Source organism: Megascapheus bottae, chromosome 31, assembly GCF_031878675.1.
Source record: "Megascapheus bottae isolate mThoBot1 chromosome 31, mThoBot2.hap1, whole genome shotgun sequence".
NCBI classification, from domain to species: domain Eukaryota; kingdom Metazoa; phylum Chordata; class Mammalia; order Rodentia; family Geomyidae; genus Megascapheus; species Megascapheus bottae.
The window spans coordinates 4071888-4092677 of record NC_143539.1 but is presented as its reverse complement, the minus strand read 5'-3'; the positions used below and the strand labels follow the sequence as shown (position 1 = coordinate 4092677).

General features: G+C 44.9%; 1 protein-coding gene across 1 annotated transcript in view; it reads left to right on the top strand.

Annotated features, from left to right (window-relative positions):
• The window catches only part of Arhgap35 (Rho GTPase activating protein 35), an 81097-nt gene that overhangs the window by 27205 nt on the left and 33102 nt on the right, over positions 1-20790 (top strand). The gene's annotated exons all lie outside the window — the stretch shown is intronic.

Genomic DNA, 20790 nt, shown 5'->3' with positions numbered 1-20790 from the left:
TCTACCTCATTCCTGCAGGATTCCTCATGCCACAGCCACTGCTGCCTCCACTAGAGACAGACAAACAGGAAAATGTGGTGGATCTTTTGAGCCATTGGCAGAATCTCTCTAGAGGTCAATTACTAGAGGAGCCTGGGAAATGTAGTTTGCAGTTTCAGTTCTGCTGATAGGAGAGAGTGGAAGGGCAAGGGTGGCCAAGTGAATGTCGTAGGTACTTGTCACTGTTACTGTGTGTTAAGGATGTGCAGGTTCTGGGCCTTCCAGATAATGTATGGAGATGCAGGAATGCGCAGGGCAAGGAGGAGCAGCATGGAGTCTTTCACTGAAGGAGAGTTGGAACTTGGTTTAGAAAGGAAAGTTGGGGGACTGGGAATGTGGCTTTGTGGTAGAATATTTGCCTAGCATGCATGAATCCTGGGTTCCATTCTTCAGTACCATATAAACAGAAAGAGCCAGAAGTAGCACTGTAGCTTAAGTGGTAGAGTGCTAGCCTTGAGCAAAAAATGCACAGGGCTAGTGCCCAGGCCCTGCATTCAAGCCCCAGGACTGTGACCAAAAAAAAAAAAGTGGGGGGGTGGGGGGAGGGAGATGTTATCCAGTGGATGTGGGAGTGTTGTCATAAACATAAATACCCCTCCTCCCCATGATTTGCCCAGAGAGCTGTACACAGTGGTTTGACCTGGACATTCCACCAAGAACACTTGTGGTAGCCCAAGATTAGAAATGAAAGGCAGAACTAGTAGAATTGGACAAAACTCTCCTTCTAACACAGGCTTTTAAGTGAGGTATCCTTCATTAGACTGGAGCAAGTAATTGGAATAAATAATGAATTCTGACTTTCATTTTTACTATAGTGATTGAATTTGCTGATTACTTTATACTCTTCGGTCTTTATTCCCTTGCTTTTTTATGCATAAGACATTGTGTTACATTAGAGTCTCTGTTGAAGTGACATTAAATTCACTTTGATCAAAGTTTGTTTTTGTCGGTGGGTCGTGGGGCTTGAACTCTGGGCCTGGGCACTGTCCCTGAGCTGTTCAGCTCAAGGCTACCGCTCTACCCCTTGAGCCACAGTGCCACTTCTGGTTTTCTGGTGATTAATTGGAGATAAGAGTATCACTGACTTCATTGCCTCATCTGGCTTTGAACCACAACCCTCAGATGTTAGTCTCCTGAATAGCTAGGGTTGTGATCAACTATGCCGGCTTCATCAAAGTTTTATTAGTACTTGGGAATATATCTCAGAAGTGGAGTTCTTGCATGGTCTACACTAGAACCCAGGTAGTGAAGTAACTGTGTGACGTCAACCTCTGTTGATACTTGAGGTAATACTTACATTACTTGGAGATAATTTGTTTATTGCATTTAGCAATTCCTGTGGTTCTCCCCCCGCCCCCACCTTGCCCTTTGGTCCTGGAGTTTGAATTCAGGGCCTAGATGCTGTCCCTGACCTTTTGTGCTCAAAGCTAGCACTCTACCACTTGGAGTCACAACTCCACTTGTTTTTATTTTTGTTTTTGTTTTTGCTAGTCCTGGGCTTGAGCTCAGGGCCTGAGCACTGTCCTTGGACTTTCTCAAGGCTAGAGCTCTACCACTAGAGCCTCAGCACCATTTCCGGCTTTTTTCTATGTATGCGGTACTGAGGAATAGAACCCGGGTCTTTGTGCATGCAAGGCAAACACTCTACCATTAGGGCAGGGACCTTTGCAACTGTGGTTCACAGAGCATCTTAGCCCTCCCATTTTGGTGCCTTTGTTCTCCGCCTCTTTCCTAGCAGGACCTGGGGCCACCATCCTTTCCATATTGCACTGCCCCTCCTGCATGCTGAAGTGCTTACCTTGCTTTATTCTTTCCTAAATGGAATTCCCTCTACCAGAGCCTTGTACTCATTGCTAGTGTACAAACTAGGGCTGAGAACGTCCTCACGGGTTGCTCAGATGAGTAAGAATAAATGAGTAAGGGGCATCTAGTAGTAGACAGAAGGCCACAGTGGCTAGATTCTAGTGAGAAAGTAGAATGGGGGAGATAAGCCCATACAGGGGAAGGACCACATAAGGCTATAGATCCAGGCCATGGAGCTTCTCTGGAAGCAGACCTGTGACTGTCTCAGCTGCTCATGTTGAGTGTATGTTCCAAGGGCAGGGCCAGTTGCTATCAGCCTGATCATAATTGTATGCACTTAAGCCATCATTAGTCCTAAGAGCCCCACCTTTCTTCCTCCTTCTTCCTCCTCTTCCTCTTCCTCTTCCTCCTCTTCCTCCTCCTCCTCCTCCTCCTCCTCCTCCTCCTCCTCCTCCTCCACCTCCTCGTCCTCCTCCTCCTCTTTCTCCTCCTCCTCCTCCTCCTCCTCCTTCTTCTTCTTCTTCTTTTTCTTTTTTTTTTGTTTTTTGCCAGTCCTGGGCCATGAACTCAGGGCCTGAGCACTGTCCTTGGACTTTCTCAAGGCTAGAGCTCTACCACTCGAGCCTCAGCACCATTTCCGGCTTTTTTCTATATATGTAGTACTGAGGAATTGAACCCGGGTCTTTGTGCATGCCAGGCAAGCACTCTACCACTAGGCCAAACTCCCAGCCCCATCTTTCTTCTTCTTTTTTGCCAGTCCTGGGCTTGAACTCAGGGCCTGAGCACTGTCCTTGGGCTTTCTCAAAGCTAGCACTCTACCACTTGAGCCACAGCACCACTTCCAACTTTTTCTATATATGTGGTACTGAGGAATTGAACTTGGGTCTTCATGCATGCTAGCTAGGCAAGCACTCTACCACTAGGCCAAACTCCTGGCCCCCCACCTTTCTTCTTGAGGAACATCACTGCCAAGTGCTTCTATCAGAGCTTGGCTGTCCAGATTTCTGTCTGAGTATCCCCTCTACCCCTTTTGCAAGATTAGGTGACCTAGCCAGGAAGAGAGTCTAGGCTTTTTGGCTGCTTTTCCAATGTTCTACCACAAATATGTTAATATTAACTTTCTCAGTGTTCTTCTGAATCATTTAACACTGTAAGTGACTCTGAGCCTGTTGGTGCTCAAGACTAGCACTCTACCTCTTGAGCAACAGCGCCTCTTCCAGTGTTTGAGTGGTTAATTGGAGGTAAGAGTCTCATGGTGACTTTTTTTTTTTTTTTTTTTTTTTTGCCAGTCCTGGGCCTGAGCACTGTCCTTAGGCTTTCTCAAGGTCAGATCTCTACCACTTGAGCCACAGTGCCACTTCTGGCTTTTTCTATGTTTGTGGTACCGAGGAATTGAACCCTGGGTCTTTGTGCATGCTTGACAAGCACTCTCCCACTAGGCCAAACTCCCAGCTCCTCATGGGAATTTTTCTGTTCAGATTGGTGTCAAACCTAAGATCTTCAGATCTCAGCCTCCTGAATTAGGACTACAGGTATGAGCCATTGGCACCTGGCTTTGTGACTTTCTAAACTTTGAGTTTGTTACTTGTGATTGTCCTGGTGCTTTTTTGTTAGCGAAATTTGAGGGCCTGCTTGCGTGAGTCCTTTCTGCTTTTGCTTTTCAAAGTTGAGTAGCCTGTGGTAGGTAGGCACGTGTCTGCCTCCTGACGGGTTAGTTGGCAAGCTGGAGAGGCAGTCCTTACTAAAGGTCACTTTGAAAGAATATTAGATGAGCACTTAGCATTCTTGGCATTCTTATGGAATGATACAGGTTTATGGCTTTTTTTATTGAGTTCTTAAAATCAAATGGTCTTTAATTAGAAGCAAACACATAGAACATTTTGTGATCTAGACAATACTGGCATCACTGTATCATATACCTGTAGGGCTGTAAGGGTTGGTGGCCATGGAGAAGGGTTTAAACAGACTAGCCTGCTGTGGAATGTGGACTTATGGTTTTCAGGCTCAGTTGATTTGACTTTGGCTCTCATAATTCAACTGTTGAGCTGAGTTTTGAGCTTTCTCTTAGTCAATCAGGTAAATGGATTTGAATTTTTCACATTTTTAACCTTACATAATAATGAGACCTGATAATCTCTGATACATATATACATATATGCATTTATTATTAGCATATTTTAATTATGTAGGGGGTCCATTGTGAAATCTCCACATGTATACAATGTATCCTGATCAAACTCATCCCATCTATTACTTTCCTCTATTCCACTTCTCCTTTGAACTGTTTTCAGCCTAGAAACAGTGGCTCATACTTATAATCCTAGCTACTCACCAGGCTGAGATCTGAGGATTGTAGTTTGGAGCCAGCCTGGGTAGACAAAACAGCATTTTTTTTTTTTTTAAATCTCCAAATGGAAGTAGAGGTGTGGCTTCAGTGGTAGAAGCCAACTGTGAGCAAAAGTGTCAGGTCCCGAGTTAAAGCCCCAGTGGGCACCCTCCCCCTACCAGATCCACAGCTTTCACTCTTTCTCTCTCTTTCTTTCTTTCTTTCTTTCTTTCTTTCTTTCTTTCTTTCTTTCTTTCTCTCTCTCTCTCTCTCTCTCTCTCTCTCTCTCTCTCTCTCTCTCTCTCTCTCTTTCTTTCTTTCTTTCATTCTTGTAAACAACTTATGTAAGTTTACATGTCTCCACCTGTGCTCTTGAGAGTCATTTGCAGGAAGGGATTGTCAAGTTACAGTAGACAGCAAAATTTAGCCCCTGACAGGCTCTCACACTGGATTTTCTGAGCAGAAAGCAGACATACCAGGTGGGTAGGGCAGTGGTCTGAGGAACTGGGTTGAGACACCTGCCGGTTTTCAAATCCCTTCCACCCCCATTCTGTACACTATAGAAGTTACATTAGGCACATTATATGTTTTCATTTCAAAGTTTAAGATCTAAGACAACCTGGTTGTTGGTAAGGGTTTTGTGATGGTGATGACTTTTCTATCCATTTCTTGTGTAGGTTAGAGATCAGTTGTCATTTGTTTTTGTGTTCCAAGACAGTTCAAAAGAAACAGGTGCTCTGAGCTCCCAGGCATGAGTGTCTGGAGGGAGTAGGAGGTAAGGTCAAAGGAAACCGGCTGTGGTATGTTGGGGAAGGCAGTGCAGGCACTAGGTATTCATTCCACTCTGCACAGCATGTGTATGTTCTGAGCCAGATACCTGAGGTCAAGGTGATTTCCTCTAGCAGGTAGGATTGCTGTGGTGGAAGAGTAGGCCCGACCTGTTTCCTTAGGTCTGAGGGCTGCAGCACTGATAAGGTGTGACTCATGAATTGCCTAGAATTTACTGGCTGGACACTTTCTAAGGAATGGTAGCTGATAAGGAGGAACTAGTTACTATTCTGGTCTGTAATCTAAAGGGAAATTATGGAGCTAGCATTTGATAGAAGAAGCTGTTTATTAAGCTCCTTATTATTACAACTGTTTTCTTAGTTACTTTTGGCTTCCAGCAGGGCATGTTTTATAGTTTAAAGTGTGGAGGGGTGGATAGGTAAGCAGAACATCACAAATACACTTAGGGTAGAGGAGGAGGTTTGTTATAGTAACCGATAGATCCTAGTAATGTTAGTATATTTTGAGACACTGCCTAGATTGGCATGGAACTCAGGACTTGGCTTCCTCTCCCTCCCAAGGTGTACTTGACTCTTGGATCTTAGTTAATCCTCCCCACACTTTCTGGGCATAGGATGGTGTGAAGGTGCTTTAATTTAGAAAATTTCCCTTCTCTTTGTCAGCTTCCATGCTGAGGGCGCCAGCCAGCTCTGCCTGCCTTGTATGGGCTTCCTCACAGGAACAGAGGGCCAAGCTCATCCCAAAGGCTTTTTCAGTAGATCTCAACAAGAATCTTAGGAATTTTCTTCATATCGGCCAATTTTCTTCAGATTTTGCTTATTTATCTTGCCCTTTCCCCTGGCTTACTCCCTTGACAGGGTCATCGGTTTAAGTATGGGAAGGAAATTGCGGCCTTGAGTACAGTCAGAAAGAATCTGGCTCCTGGCGTTTCCTGTGAGCCACCACTAAATTATACAGACTAGGCCTGACAAGGCTTTCAAAGGAGTACTCACACCACCTCTGTGTCAGCATTTCCATTCCAGGCAGTTGTTCCTGCAGTTCTTAACTACCTCCAGGTTGGATTTGAGTTTTGCATGCCTGGGAAGTGCATTCTTTCCCACAAGGAACTCTCTTTACCCCACACCTGACCCTGCTGTTTCCTCTCCAGCGTGCCCTGCCCTTCACAGCCCAGTCTTGCCGTGCCTCTCTTTCCCCAGGTGGTGGAGTGACACCTGGGTTTGGGGTTGGGCTGGCCAATTAGCTATTTCCTTTCTGTCTCACTGTCACTGATCTTGAGAGGCTTCTCCAGTGAGAGGAAGAGAAAGGATTTGTGGATGTATGGTGCCGCTTTATGACTGTCTAAACGGGTATTATTAACTTTTTGAAAAGTCTGTAGAACTTAATGTTACTCATCTCTGTCGTGATACCTTTTTACATCATTTGAAACAACATGAGCATGTAAGTAAATATGGAGAGTGACAGTGGCAAAGATGAATGGGATTGCTGATCTTGCTAGTGTTCTTTAACCTGGAAGTCCTGTATGCTTGCTGGACTCAGAGGTTGACTTCTTTGTTGTACTTGTACATGACATGAGCCTTACCTTCAGTTCAGTGCATCAGACAAATAGAAGTTTTTTTGAAAGGTTGTGTGTGTGGTTTAACTTTTATTACCTATAGAAGCCTATTTTAGCACTGAAATTGATCAAATAATGTAAATGTAGTGAGAACTAGTTAGAATTAATGCTATCAGGAGAGTAGTGTTATTTAAACTGCTGGACATAGAGCTGGCTCATCTTTCTTTTCTTCTTCCTCTCTTTCCTTCCTTCCTCTCCTTCCTTCCTTTCTTTTTTTGCCAGTGCTATGGCTTGAACTCAGTGCCTGGGTTCTGTCCTTGAGCTTCTTTTTGCTCAAGGCTAGTGTTCTACCACCTGAGCCACAGTACCACTTCCAGCTTTTTCTGTTTATGTGGTACTGAGGAATTGGACCCAGGGCTTCATGCATACAAGGCAAGCACTCTACCACGAAGCCACATTCCCAGCTGGATCTCTTCTTTTCTCAATGACAGGAACACCTGTTTTGCATCCTGTTGAGCCTGATGGTTCCTCCAGGTTTCTAACGTATTCAGAGACAGGCTTATGTAGACAGTTCTTCCAGAAACACTCCTACTAAGAAGTGAGCAAAACAAACCCTGACTATATCATCAGACTTAGAGGTAAATGAAAAGTAGTTGTATAGATTCTGTTTGCTATTTCAAAAACCTACATATTTGCAGGTAAGGCGCTGCAGTGTTTCAGGGTGTTAGTTTGCTAGGAGATAGACTGTTCTACACCTCAGCTCTTTGGAGTGCCTCAAAGTTTGAATTTGCCTTCTTGGTTTTGCGACCTGACTTTGGTGTAGAATTACTCCTAGAGCTTATCATAAATCCTGTTTTTTCTCCTCCTCTTCCTTCTCCAACACAGCTCTCAGACTAATAGGCATAAATTCAGGTAGCAGGGTGTTCCTTCTAAGTAGGGTGCTGTCTCTTCACTCTGGAATTTCTGTCCACTAAATAGTGTTGTTCAAGCCCAGTAGTTCCTCTGTCAGCCCAAGGAGCAGCATGGCCCTTGTGGAAGATAGTCCACTGTCATTGACTAGAGCTTCACCCAAGGCATCCTGGCTTCCTGCAGTAGGGACCAGTGTCAGCTAGCAGTACCCATGGCAAAGAGTAGAAGCCCTGGAGTAGAAAGCTCTAGTCCACTGTAACCCTGCCCTGCAGCTGTAGGTCCTGGTGTTCAGCTTGGTTCCTGGTAACATGGGAGGATATTGGAAGGGTAGACACTATGCTAAATATCCCATATGGGATATGTGTGTGTGTGTGTGTGTGTGTGAAAGAGAGGGGAGGAGGAGAGAGAGAGAGAGCTGGGGCTTGAACTCAGAGTCTAGGTACTAGTTCTTAGCCTTTTCACTCTAGGCTGTAAAGCTCTATCATTTGTGCCACATCTCCATTTCCAGCCTTTTGGAAGTGAACAGAAGATAAGAGTCTCGAGGACTTTCTTGCCTAGTCTGACTTCAAACTACAGTCCTTAGATCTCAGCCTCCTGAGCAGGATGACTGGTGTGAACCCACCAGCTTTCCTCTGTGCTTTGCATCTGATCCTGGGTAGGGGAGACATTTTCCAGTGGCATAAACAGAGGCTGTGTAAATGTCCCTGTGCCCCCAGGTCTGTCTGCCTTACATTTCATGTTCTCTTTGTCTCTCTCTGTCTCTCCTTCCTTTCTTCCCTCCCTCTCTCCTCCCCTCTCCCTCTCTGTTGGTTGAGGGGCTTAAACTCTGGGCCTGGCATTGTCCCTGAGCTCTTCAGCTCAAAGCTACTGCCTTACCCCTTGAGACACAGGGTCACTTCCTGTTTTCTAGTGGTTAATTGGAGTCTCATGTTCTTTAGTACTGGGCCTGGCTTTGAACTGGGATCCTCAGATCTGAACCTCCTGAGTAGCTAGGATTGTAGGCATGAGCCACCGCACTTGGCTTCGTGTTCTCTTCTTGTCTTGGTGGTTGTCTCAGTCCGGTGTCCTCATTGATGTGAGTGTGACAGTGCATGGGGCTCCCGCATCTTCACCCTCCCACAGCTTACCTACTGTGCACCTGAGTCAGTGAGTCCCCACAGGTGGGATTGGGGTTTGAGCCAAGACACGCAATTGTTTATCTCAGTTCTTTGTCTTGGCTCTGGTTCATCTTTACCTTCTTTGATCTTTCTGTGGCTCTAAGCAGCTTCAGACTAGATTTTTCATAATTTCACCTCTCCTGCAATCATTTTAGCCAGTATAGGCAGCAAGAGCAAGAGATTGAGTGACTCACATTTTCTTACTGCGTTCCATTCTTGGATCTAATTTTACATAATTTTCACCTTAGTGACTGTGGCTTTGTCCCTTGGGTGACCATGTGACCGCCTTCCACTTCTTTATCTCCCTCACAAGTCATGTGTCTGTGGGCCCTAAGTGCTGGAGCCAGGGCTATCTTAGAAAATATTGATTCTGACAATACAATACTGAAATAAACTTTGTTTTTCCACTGTACTCTCACAACCCATTCTGAGGACAAGGGTGTAGCTGTTAGTCCCACAGTCAGTTCTATGGGAGTACATCACCAAGCACTTTCAGATTCAGCTCCGTTCAGAGAGCAGTGTTCCCACAGCCCTTCCTTCAGTCTGATCATGCTGCTGGAGTAGCTCAGAATCACTGATGCTTCTAGTTTGTAGTGAAGGGTGCAGATACAGAGTTGCCGTGGGCAAGGTGCAGGGAGGGCGTCCGTACTCATCACCGTCAGGAACTTTCCCGAGCCTTATCCAGAAGCTCAGAGAACTGTCCCACTTTGGTTAGCTCCTTGGGCAATTGGTGTTCAATATCACCTTCAGCCCCTCTCTTTCCCAGGGATGGAGAGCTGAAAGTCCCAACTCTAACCCTGCCATCCTAAAGCTACTTAGGGTCTTTGGCCCTAGGTCGACTCATTGCCTACAAAAGAATATTAGTTACTGAAGATTGCAAGGATGTGGGAAGCTTTGCCAGCAGCAGGTGCATAAGCCAGATATGTGCTTCCCAGCCTAATGAGATAGGATGGTACACCAGCAAGAGCAGTTGTTTTTGTATTCCTTGGCCAAAATTGTACAGCTACCTGGTAGAAGCTGCTGAGGATAAAGTTTAAGGAAGTGCTTTTGCTAAAAGCGGTCTCTTTCATTCTTCGTGGCTATCAGGTTCCATCCTATGAATAACTTGGCTTGGGAATTTTCTTTTAGGATCAATTTGTAGAATTTTGTGGCCTTTAAAACATGAGAATGAAGTCAGAGTGGAAATTGGGATTTTTTGTGTGGGTTACTGAGGGTGGTTGGGCGACATCGTTCTCTTCACCCTAGCACCTGATACTTTTACCAAGGCTATGAGAGAAACAAATCAAGAGGAGTGGTGCCTCACTCCTGTAATCCTAGCTATCCCAGAGGCCCAGACTAGGGAGAACAGAGTCTTCGGTCAGCCTGGAAGAAAAGTTGGAGACTTCCATTTCAGCAGAAGAAGCTGGATATAGTGGCACATGCTTGCCATCTCAGCCGTGGTAAGAAGCATAAACTAGGAGGATCATGGTCCAGGAGTGGGCCTAGTCAAAAAGCTTAACCCTGAGGCTAGGCGTTTGGCCTAGTGGTAGAGTGTTTGCCTAGCATGCACAATGACCCGGGTTCAATTCCTCCATACCACATAAAAAGAAAAAGCTGGAAGTGGTGCTGTGGCTCAAGTGGTAGAGTGTTGTCCTTGAGGAAGCCCAAGGACAGTGCTCAGGCCCTGAGCTCAAACCCAGGACTGGCAAGAAAAAAGAAAAAAAAAAGCTTGACCCTATCTCATAATAGCAATACAAAAGGGGGTTGTGGGCTGACTTAGCAGTTTGAGGCCTAGACTTCAAATTCTAGAACTGAATAAGAGAGAGAGAGAGAGAGCGTGAGCGAGCGCGCGTGAGCGCACATGCACACATGTGCACGCAGGACGGATATTTGCAAAAATTATAAGTGGAATATCAGAACCTTTCATAGTTCTTAAATCACGCTCTCTCCTAAACAGGTATCTGAGTTACTAGTTCTTGGGAAGCTTTATTTATTTATTTATCTATCTATCTATTTATTTATTGCAGGGCTTGAACTCTGGGCCTGGGTGCTATCCCTGAGCTCTTCAGCTCAAGGCTAGCACTCTACCACTTGAACCACAGCATCACGTCCAGTTTTCTGGTGGTTGACTGGAGGTAAGAGTCTCAGGGACTGTCGTGTCCTGGCTGGCTTTGAACCAAAATCCTCCTGAGAAGCTAGGATTACAGGTGTGAGCCACTGTACCCAGCTCTTGGAAAGCTTTTGATCCTGTCCTTTGCTGCCTTGAGGTTTGTGGAAGGCACTATATTGGGTCTATAGAAAGTGTGGGTGCAAGCTGAGTGTTATCGCTGGTTTCTGAGAAGATCCCATCTTTCATGTGGTTTGACTTCACCCTAAAATGTGTTTTGCTTGCTTGTTTGTTTGTTTGTTTGTCCTGGGGCTTGAACTCAGGGCTTGGATACTGTCCTTGGGCTTTCTCAAAACTAGAGCTCTACTACTTGAGCCACAGCACCACATCTGGCTTTTTCTGTGTGTGTAATACCTAGGAATCAAAGCCAGGGCATGCTAGGCAAGCACTCTACTACTAGACCATACTGCCAGCGCCTCACCCTGAAATGTAAAAGCTGGTAGGCACACATGGAACCAGCCTTTCTAGAGATCCAGATAACCCATCTCAGCAATTTCCTGCACCCAGAACCCAAGAGACAGAGTTGATTGATTACTTGGCTATGGGTAGGAAGGAGTTAGGTGTCCATGGCCCACACTTATGAGGGGTTCCTTATCACCTCCCCCCACGCCTTGAGAGGTGTCACTTGCTCTGTTCCTCCTTTGTTGTAAATCACAGCTCTTTACACAGCTGGCAAAGCTCAGTGTTGTTCATTGAATTTGCATTGATTGGAAAGGTGATTGTGTACTTGCCAGGCCACAGTAGCATTTGGTTAGTTTCCTTATCTGACAGACAATTAAGTCCTTAGACTCAATTTGTTGGGTGAGGAGTTGAGGCGCAGAATGAGCAACAGTAAACAACAGAAGGGATCCTCCTTCCTAGGCACATTACTCATTCTCTTCCACAGCACCCCCAAAACAGGGCTAGAACTTTCCCACCCTAGCCCCCATTCCCACATCCGGGGCCACTTCTCCACACCCAGCCAGTCTTTCCAGTACCTGTTCAAAATTGACTTCTGTTCTCCCACTCTCTCCATCCACCCAGTTCTATAGATTAAGAGTGATTGAGGGCCGGGAGTTTGACCTCCTGGTAGAGTGCTTGCCTAGCATGTGTAAAGACCCAGGTTCAATTCCTCAGTACCACTTACATAGAAAAAAGCTGGAAGTGGTGCTGTGGCTCAAGTGGTAGAGCTCTAGCCTTGAGAAAGCCCAAGGATAGGGCTTAGGCCCCGAGTTCAAGCCTCAGGACTGGCCCAAAAAAAAAAAAGACTGATTGAAAATGGTTGTCCTTGCTGGTTCGTTGTGGCTTATGTCTGTCATCCTAGCTACTCTGGAGGCTGAGTTCTGAGGATTCAAAGCCAGCCTGGACAAGAAAATCCCTCCCTGAGACTCTACCTTTAATTAACCAGTCTAAAACCAGAAATAAAGTTGTGGCTCAGAGTAGTAGCTCTACCACTTTAGCTTTGGTAGGGGGGAGGGGGAAAAAGAGCTCAGGGACAGCACCCTGGCCATAAGCCCCATGACCGACAGGCAAAAAAAGAAAGTTGTCCTTGTGAATTAGGAAGGAAGGGTGGGAGATAGTATGAGCCTTGGAGGCTGTATTGTACTTTGTGTCATTGCACAAGATATTGCTCCCGTGGTGAACAGACGGGCAGATTCAAGATACTGTTTCTGATTCCCACTGGTTTTTCTTTTTCTGGGGATTGGGGTATACTGAGATTTGAACTCAGGACACTGTGCTTGCTAGGCAAGTGCTCTGCCACTTGGGCTACCTCCCTAGCCCTGCTTACTTTCGCTGTTTTGCAAATTCGTCTTTGCATTTTTTCATAGGCTGGTCTTTCCTTGAAGCTTCCCCTGTTGTTGGGATTGCAGGCTTGACCTGCCATTCTCAGTTTATTTGTAGAGATGCTATCTTGCTGACATCTTGCCCAGGCTGGTTACATGCTGTGATTCCCCTGATCTCCTGAGAACTCCCACAGAAATCTGATTCACGGAAAATGAAGGTACACACTATTTTTCAGGTTCAAACACTGTAATTCTAGCTTCCAGCCAAATGCCCTGTTTCCCTTAATTCTCATAAATTTTAAAGTTCTATACATTTGTTTGTTTGTTTGTTTTGCCAGTCCTGGGCTTGAGCTCAAGGCCTGAGCACTGTCCTTGAATTTTCTCAAAGCTAGAGCTCTACCACTTGAGCCTCAGCACCACCTCTGGCTTTTTTCTACGTATGTGGTACCGAGGAATCGAACCCGAGTCTTCATGCATGCTAGGCAAGCACTTTAACCAGTAGGCCAAACTCCTGGCCCCTAAAGTTCTATACATTTATGTACGTTTCAAAGCCAAATAAATGGGTGAGAACCTTAAACTCAACTTGGAGGGAAAACAAAGTCTTTATACAAAATAAAAGTTTGGAGGTTCAGTAAACCAGAGAAAAATGTTCTCTGTCTTTTGTTGTTGTTCTTAAACAACACTGAGCCTCTCACATGCTAGATAAGACCTCTGCCCTGAAATCGAACTACATTCCCATCCTCTTAATCCTTTTCTTTAAAAAAAAAATGGTTTTGGAGACAGTATCTCACTAAAATATCTAGTTTGGCCTTGAACTTAAGCTCCTACTGCCATGGCTTCTTGAACAACTGACATTACAGGTGTTTATCAGTGTTCTCTTCTTGAAGCTTTTTTTTTTTTTTTTTTTTTTAAAGGCTAGCACTCTACCACTTGAGACACAGCACCACTTCTGGCTTTTTCTATGTATGTGGTACCAAGGAATGGAACCTGGGTCTTTGTTCCTGAAAGCACTCTACCAATAGGCCAAACTCCTGGCCCTTCTTGGAACTTTTATATCCCATGCTTCTTGGTGTATTTGGAAAGCAAAGTCCACTGGAAGGCTCACTGTAGGAGCTTGTCTAGAAGGAAGGTGATAATGTTTTGTCCCAGGTCAGTCCAGCCATGTGTCTACTTAATGTAGACACTTTGCCAGCTCCAACTGCTGAGTGCCCTCTTATCTGGGAACAGCAGTGGTGCTGCAGTAATGGTGGGAATTCGCTCAGATCTGGGCCTGGGCACATTCCTGGTTGGGGAGGCAGGGGAACCTGCTGCCCCGGCTGCCAAGTTGGTGACAGTGTGAACTGTAGCAGTCAGTAATCATGGATCTCCATGGCTTTTCTGGGTCCCAGGAATGTGTGCTCTCTGGGGAATGTGCCATTTCTTCCTTTGCCTATTGAGGAATCACTAAAAGAATGACCCCTGCCTCCTGTTCAGCACAGGCACTCTGGTCAGGAGCCAGTGTATTGGTTAAACAAGTCACAGATGATATTTGCATTGTTTTATTACAACGTGTATTTGTGAGAAAGAATTAAAAATATTCCTGAAGTGTTTTTCTCTCTGAAGTACTTCACATCAGAAACAAAATTGTTAAGTTTGCGTTACCTTTTTTTTTTTTTTTTTTTTTGCCAGTCCTGCAGCTTGAACTCAGGGCCTGGACTCTGTCCTTGAGTTTTCTCAAAACTGGAGCTCTACCACTTGGGCCCCAGCACTACTTCTGGCTTTTTCTGTGTATATGGTACCAAGGAATCAAACCCAGGGCTTTGTGCATGCTGGGCAAGCACTGTAGCACTAGGCCACATTCCCAGCACCAGCATTATCTTTATTTATTTGTTTGTTTGTTTTAGTTATTTTTTGAATTCAGGGCCTGAGCACTGTCTTTGGACATTTTTTGCTCAAGGATAGCACTCTGTCATTTGAGCCACAGCGCCACTTCCGGCTTTTTCTATGTATGTGGTACCGAGGAATTGAACCCAGGTCTTCGTGCATGCTAGGCAAGCACTCTACCACTATGCAAACCTCCTGGTCCTGTTATCTTTTTAATGTAGGTAGCTATGTAAAATTCAACTGTATTACAGCCTTATTTCTTTGGACCTCTGGCTTGCTAGACGGGTATTGTACAGGTATTATATACCTCAGCCCAAGGATTATTTTCAAGGGCCTTCCCCACTCTCCCTCTGTTGTTAAGTCCCTCAGCTTTAGGATCCATCTGGAAGTTACTGGATGGCATGCTCTTATTTTGCTGTGGAATGTGTTAGTCTTGTGCTGAGAACTGCAGCCCCCAGAGTTAAACACAGAAGACGTTACCATATCCCCCAGTTTACCTTCTTGTGGCCTTTGGGTCATTCACAGTGACTAATTTTATTAACCTAACTCTTAGACAAGTTGAACATGTATGTGACCAGGCACTTAAAGTTATTTCCTTTACACCAAGTGTTAGAGGCGTTTTTTAGATTTATAACAGTCTTTGTTTACCGTGTAATTCAGTCCTATTGAGGAACTAGTAAAACTGCATTGTCTGGACATCAAAGCTAAGAAGAGTGTACTTATACCAAGGAAACTTACTGGGTTTCCAACAAGTGGAAAGTTACCACATTTAAAATTTAACCATATCCATGCCAGCTAATTCTTAATTTTAGTTTTTGGTCACTTTTTTCCCTCTTCTCTGGTACAGGGGTTTGAATCCTGGTGTCCTGCTAGGCAAGTGCTATACTACTGAGCCACACCCCAGATAGGTGACTATTATACTTTTGTTACCACCATAATAGTTCTTCTACCACCTCCTCCTCCTCCTCCTCCTCCTCCTCGTCGTCGTAGTCGTCGTTGTCGTCTGTCTGTCTGTCAGTCTGTCAGTCTGTTATGAGGCTTGAATTCTGGGCCTGGGCACTGTCCCTGACCTCTTCAGCTCAAGGTTGCTGCCCTACCCCTTGAACCACAGTGCCACTTCTGGTTTTCTAGTTGTTCATTGGAGATAAGAGTCTCAAGGACTTTAGTGCCCAGGCTGGCTTTGAACCACGATTGTCGGATCTCTGCCTCCTGAGTAGCTAGGATTATAGATGTGAGCCATCTCTCCCAACTCGGCGAGCACTCTTACCACTAGGGCACACTCGCAGCCCCTGTGAGACTCTTTATCTCCAATGAACCATCAGAAAACTAGAAGTAGCACTGTGGCTTAAAGCAGCAGAACACTAGCCTTGAGCTGAAGAGCGCAGGGACAGTACCTAGGCCGAGTTCAAGCCCCATGACTGACCCCCTCAAAAAAAAAGAAGAGGAGGAGGCGGTGGAAGGAGAGAAGGAAGAGAAGAGAAAAAGACAAAGTTTCAGCTAGCCATGGTGGAAATAGAGATCTCTAATTGGGGATCAGCTAGGTGTACATGGTGAGACCCTGCTCAAAATACCATCCTTCAGCAAAAATCCTGTCAGTGCATTCTTCAGAGGTGGCTACGCTCCTTCTGCTTCCCTCGATAACCATCTTGCCTTGCCATTAGAGCCACAATGACTGAACAAGGAGTTGATGGACTGGGCATTGTAGTTAGCTGAGGCAGTAATTTTCGTTTCTTTTCTTCTGAGCTTTTGAGGCAGGGTAGATTATTAGCCCCACTTGACAGAGAAGAATTGAGTCACAGACATGAATGATGGCTTGCTTAGGGCACATAGCAGTCACTTCGGACATCCTGGGACTGGCATTGCCAAGCTGCATTTCAAGACTGATCACTTGAGAGACCTGAAGACTGACTACCCTGGGCTAGGAAGCAGATAGAGAAGGACCGGCCTCTGTAAGGTAGTGCAGGAGGCTCTGTCAAAGTTGTGTCCTCATGGGGTAGAGCACGGTCGATCTTCTGTGTACTGTGGTGTCCTGCACAACAGGGTACGGAATTGTACAGCTCTTTCCAGCCAAGATTTCAAGGATGGATGGGAATGGGCTTTGGGGATCACAAGTCCCTCATAATTGTGTTTCCATGAGCATCCCAGAAGAGGAAGAATGCTGTCTCCTAGGTTCTTTGCTTCTTCCTTATGATTACTAGAGCCTAGCTTGGGCTTGCGGAGCTTGGCATTGCCTGGAGGCTGTTGCCCACAGCCATTAAAACAGCCATTTAAAATCAGATCACGTTTTGTTTTGGAAGGTCTGGCCCAGTCAGCATTAGAGGTGAGAGGACGGATGAGGTTTATAAGAGACCTGGAGCCTCTGGAGCTAGGTCACGTGGGCACCTGTGTCTTCCTGCCAGGTGCCAGCAGAATCATGTTGATGATTGGACATATGGATTCAGAAAGCTGGTGGGAATGGCAGGTCTCACCTACCAGATACTGAGGCTCAAAAGGCCCTGGCTCTGCATTTGTTTCAGATCTCCTCTCTGGATCTCAGGAGATCATGGTCCGTGAGGCTCTGCCGGCCCACAGTTATGCTTGAGTGGGTGAGGACGCGGGTGTACATGAAACAGCAGGATCTGGCAGCCATATGTCAAGTAGTCAGCATACTTTTTCTGGAAAGTGGCTGGGTGCCCCTTTCTAGCCACACCCTGGAGTTCAAGGAGCCCTGAAGGAAAATCCATATTGTAAAGTGGTTTACCCCTGTCCCTGCTTATCGGTACATGCTCCTAACCTACAGCTTTACTCCAGCTATTCCCCCAACTGGCCCGGCCTGTTTTCTGGGGCAGGAGTAGTTTTAGTATATATCATTCCTTTTGTCTAAAACACCCCACATATTTGGAGCTATCACCTGAGAAGGAACTTCCTCCAGAAAACAAACCCACCCAAGTGTGAAAGGCTGGCTTTGCGGACCTCCTTGTAAGTTTAGTCTTGCCTGTCGTGGACATGTTCATTCCGAACCTTGTGCTGTTCTGGGTGGTATGCCTTGTCTTCCCGGGCTTGCTGCTGCAGTTTCACACACTTGAGAACCATTTCTTTTTGCCAGTCCTGGGGCTTGAACTTAGGACTTTGTCAAGCCTAGAGCTCTGCCAATTTGAGCCCCAGGAATCAAACCTGGGGCTTCATGCATGCTAGGCAAGCACTCTACCACTAGGCCAAACTCCTGGCCCTTTTTTTTTTTTTTTAATTTGAAAGAGTGACAAAGTCACAGCAGTGAAAGTAACAGGAGGAGCTGGATGCAGGTGGCTCACTCCTGTGATCTTATTAGCTACTTAGTAGGCTGAGACTTAGAAGATCAAAATTCAAAGCCAGCCCAGGTAGGCAAGTACGTGAGATTCCATCTCCAAAATACCCAGCAACATGTTACAGTAGAGGCTTAGCCCTGAGCTAAGAAAGCTGAATGAGAGCTCAAGACCATGAGTGTAAGCCCCAGTCTGGATAGAAAAGAAAAGGAAAGAAAATAGTGAAAGCAGTGTCCAATATACTTTTGCCAGGTTTACCCTGCTAACATTTCATTCGTGTATGTTTGTACTTTTTCTCATCTTACTGCTGGTTTTTCAATGACCATCAGTATTCACTTTCAAAATATTTACTCTCCTAAAATGAGAATATTCCTTCAAATAGCAACTATCAGTTTCACAATTTTACACCAGTGCTTCATTTTTTTCTGCTTTTTCCTTCCTCTATTTGTGCCCTTCCCCCATTTTTGTAGAAAATAAATGTAACATAAAGTTGACCGGAACATTTTTTGACATATGGTTCAGGGGTATTATTAAGTTTATTCCTGATGTCCTTCATCCATTACCACCAACCTCTATAACTTTGTCCTTTTTTTTTTGGCCAGTTGTGGGGCTTGAACTTGGGGTCTGAGCACTGTCCTTGGACATTTCCCAAGGCTAGAGCTCTACCACTTGAGCCACGGCACCACTTACAGCTTTTTTTCTATGTATGTGGTACCAAGGAATTGAACCCGGGTCTTTGTGTATGCTAGGCAAGCACTCTACCACTAGGCCAAACTCCCCGCCCTAACTTGTCTTTTAAACAGGAACTGCAGTTTCCAGTGGGCAGTAGTTCCCTGCACTCTGAAGTCTTATTTGCAGAGGATTTGGATACATATGAAGGAGTGCAGTTGCTGGGTGGCTGTTACTTTTGAGAAATACCCGGTTGTTTCCAATCTGGTGAACCAGTGTGTATCCTGCCAGGTTCCATTTCTCCACTTCTTTTTCAAAACTTGATACTTTCTGATTTTATTTTGTTTTGTTTTTAATGTTTATGGTACTCATTTTTGTGTAAGATCACACACACACACACACACACACACTTTTTGTCAGCCATGGGGCTTGGACTCTGGGCCTGGGCACTGTCCCTGAGCTCTTCAGCTCAAGGCCACCACCCTACCCCTGGAGCTGCAGCACCATTTCCGGTTTTCTAGTGGCTAATTGGAGATAAGAGTCTCTCCATCTTTAGTGCCCCAGCTGGCTTTGAACCTCGATCCTCAGATCTCAGCCTCATGAGTAGCTAGAATTTTACAGATGTAAGCCACTGCACCTGACTGTAAGGTGATATTTAATCAAGGGTTTAATTTGTAGATTTTTTTTTTACTATTTAGTGAGATTGGGCCCCTTTTTATGTGCTTTGACAATTTATGTATCTTCTGTATAGATGTCTATTCAGATCTTTTGCCTATTTTTGAATTGGGTTGTTTGATTTTTTTTTTTTTTTTAATTTTTTGCCAGTCCTGGGCTAGAGCTCAGGGCCTGAGCACTGTCCTTGGACTTTCTCAAAGCTAGTGCTCTACCACTTGAGCCTCAGCACCACTTCCAGCTTTTTTATATGTATGCAGTACCAAGGAACAGAACTTGGGTCTTCATGCATGCTAGGCACTCTACCACTAGGCCAAACTCCCGGCCCAGGTTGTTTGATTTTTGCTGTTGTGTTTCAGGAGTTTTCTTAATTCTTAATCCTTTATCAGAAATATGATTTGCATATATTTTCTCTATCTGTGGTTTGTTCTTTTAACTCTATTAATGTAGTATCCTGTTGTGCAATTTAAAAGTTTTTCATGAAGCTGGGGTGAGGGGTGTGGCTCACATCTGTAGTCCTAGCTACTCAGGAGGCTGAGATCTGAGGATTGCCTTTGGTTCAATGCCAGCCTGGGCACTAAAGAATGTAGTCTTCAATTAATCATTAGAAAATGGGAAATGGGGCTGTGGCTCAAGGGGTAGGGGAGTTGCCTTGAGCTGAAGAGCTCAGGGACAATGCTCAGGCTCAAGGAAAGGGTGGTACCTTTGAGCTGAATTGCTCAGGGTCAGCACCCAGGCTCAGAGTTCAAGTCCCACTATCGACCAAAAAATTTTTTTCCATGAAATCCATCTTGTTTTTTCTTTTCTTGCCTTATGCTTTTGGTGTCATATCCAAGAAAAAATTGTGAAGTTCCATATCTTGAGCCTTTTGCTGTAAATTTTTTGTTGAGAGTTTTATAGCTTGAGGTCTAATTCCATTTGGAGTTGATTTTTATATGGTGGATGTTTAGTTTTCAGCACCATTTGTTGAGAGCACAGTCCTTTCCTCATGGAGATCAGTTAAAGTATGAGTGAGGCTGTACTTTCTAGTGCTATTTTGTGGCTCTGTTTTTATGCCAATACCACATTGTTTTTAAAATCAGGAAATGTAAGTCTTCCAGCTTTGTTCTTTTTCAAGGCTGCTTTTGCTGTGCATGAGTCTCTTGAGGTTGCACAGGAATTTTATGATGGGGGTTTCTTCTTGTGCAGAAATCATCCTTGGAATTTTGATAGAGATTGCCTTGAATATACAGATTGCATTGGGCAGTACTGACATCTTAATAATAACTTTCCCAGTCCTTGAACATGAGATGTATTGTTGTTTAGCAATATTGTGTAGTTTTCATTGTATATTTTTTCTTTTCTTTGTTAATGCTTAAGGTTATATTGTGTGGGTGTGTATATAGTTATTATAAAGGTGTTGTACAGAGGGGTTACCGTCAGGTAATGAGTCAAGTAATGGAATAGGTTTCTTTTTTGGACAGTGTCACCCCTTCCTTTGCCCTCTCCCAATTTTTCCTTCCCATTCTTGCCCACAGTTGTATAGTTCATTTTCACCATAATGTCTAGTAAATACCATTGCTGCATTTGTTCACGCTTTGTCCCTCCATTTCTGTGCCCCCCTTTCCTGTTTTCTGCAGTGGGTAGTGATTCTTCACTGGACTCAACTAATTTGGTACCCAATTTTTCCTAGACTTGGCTAGTAGGAGCTCTTTCCTGATGACATCTTGTCCCCATAAGATGCTCAATTGTTTTTTCTTACTAAAAATATACCACCCTGCCCTATTTGTACATTGAGCCATTTTTTTCCAAGGCACACTTACACCTTACTTCAGTATTTAG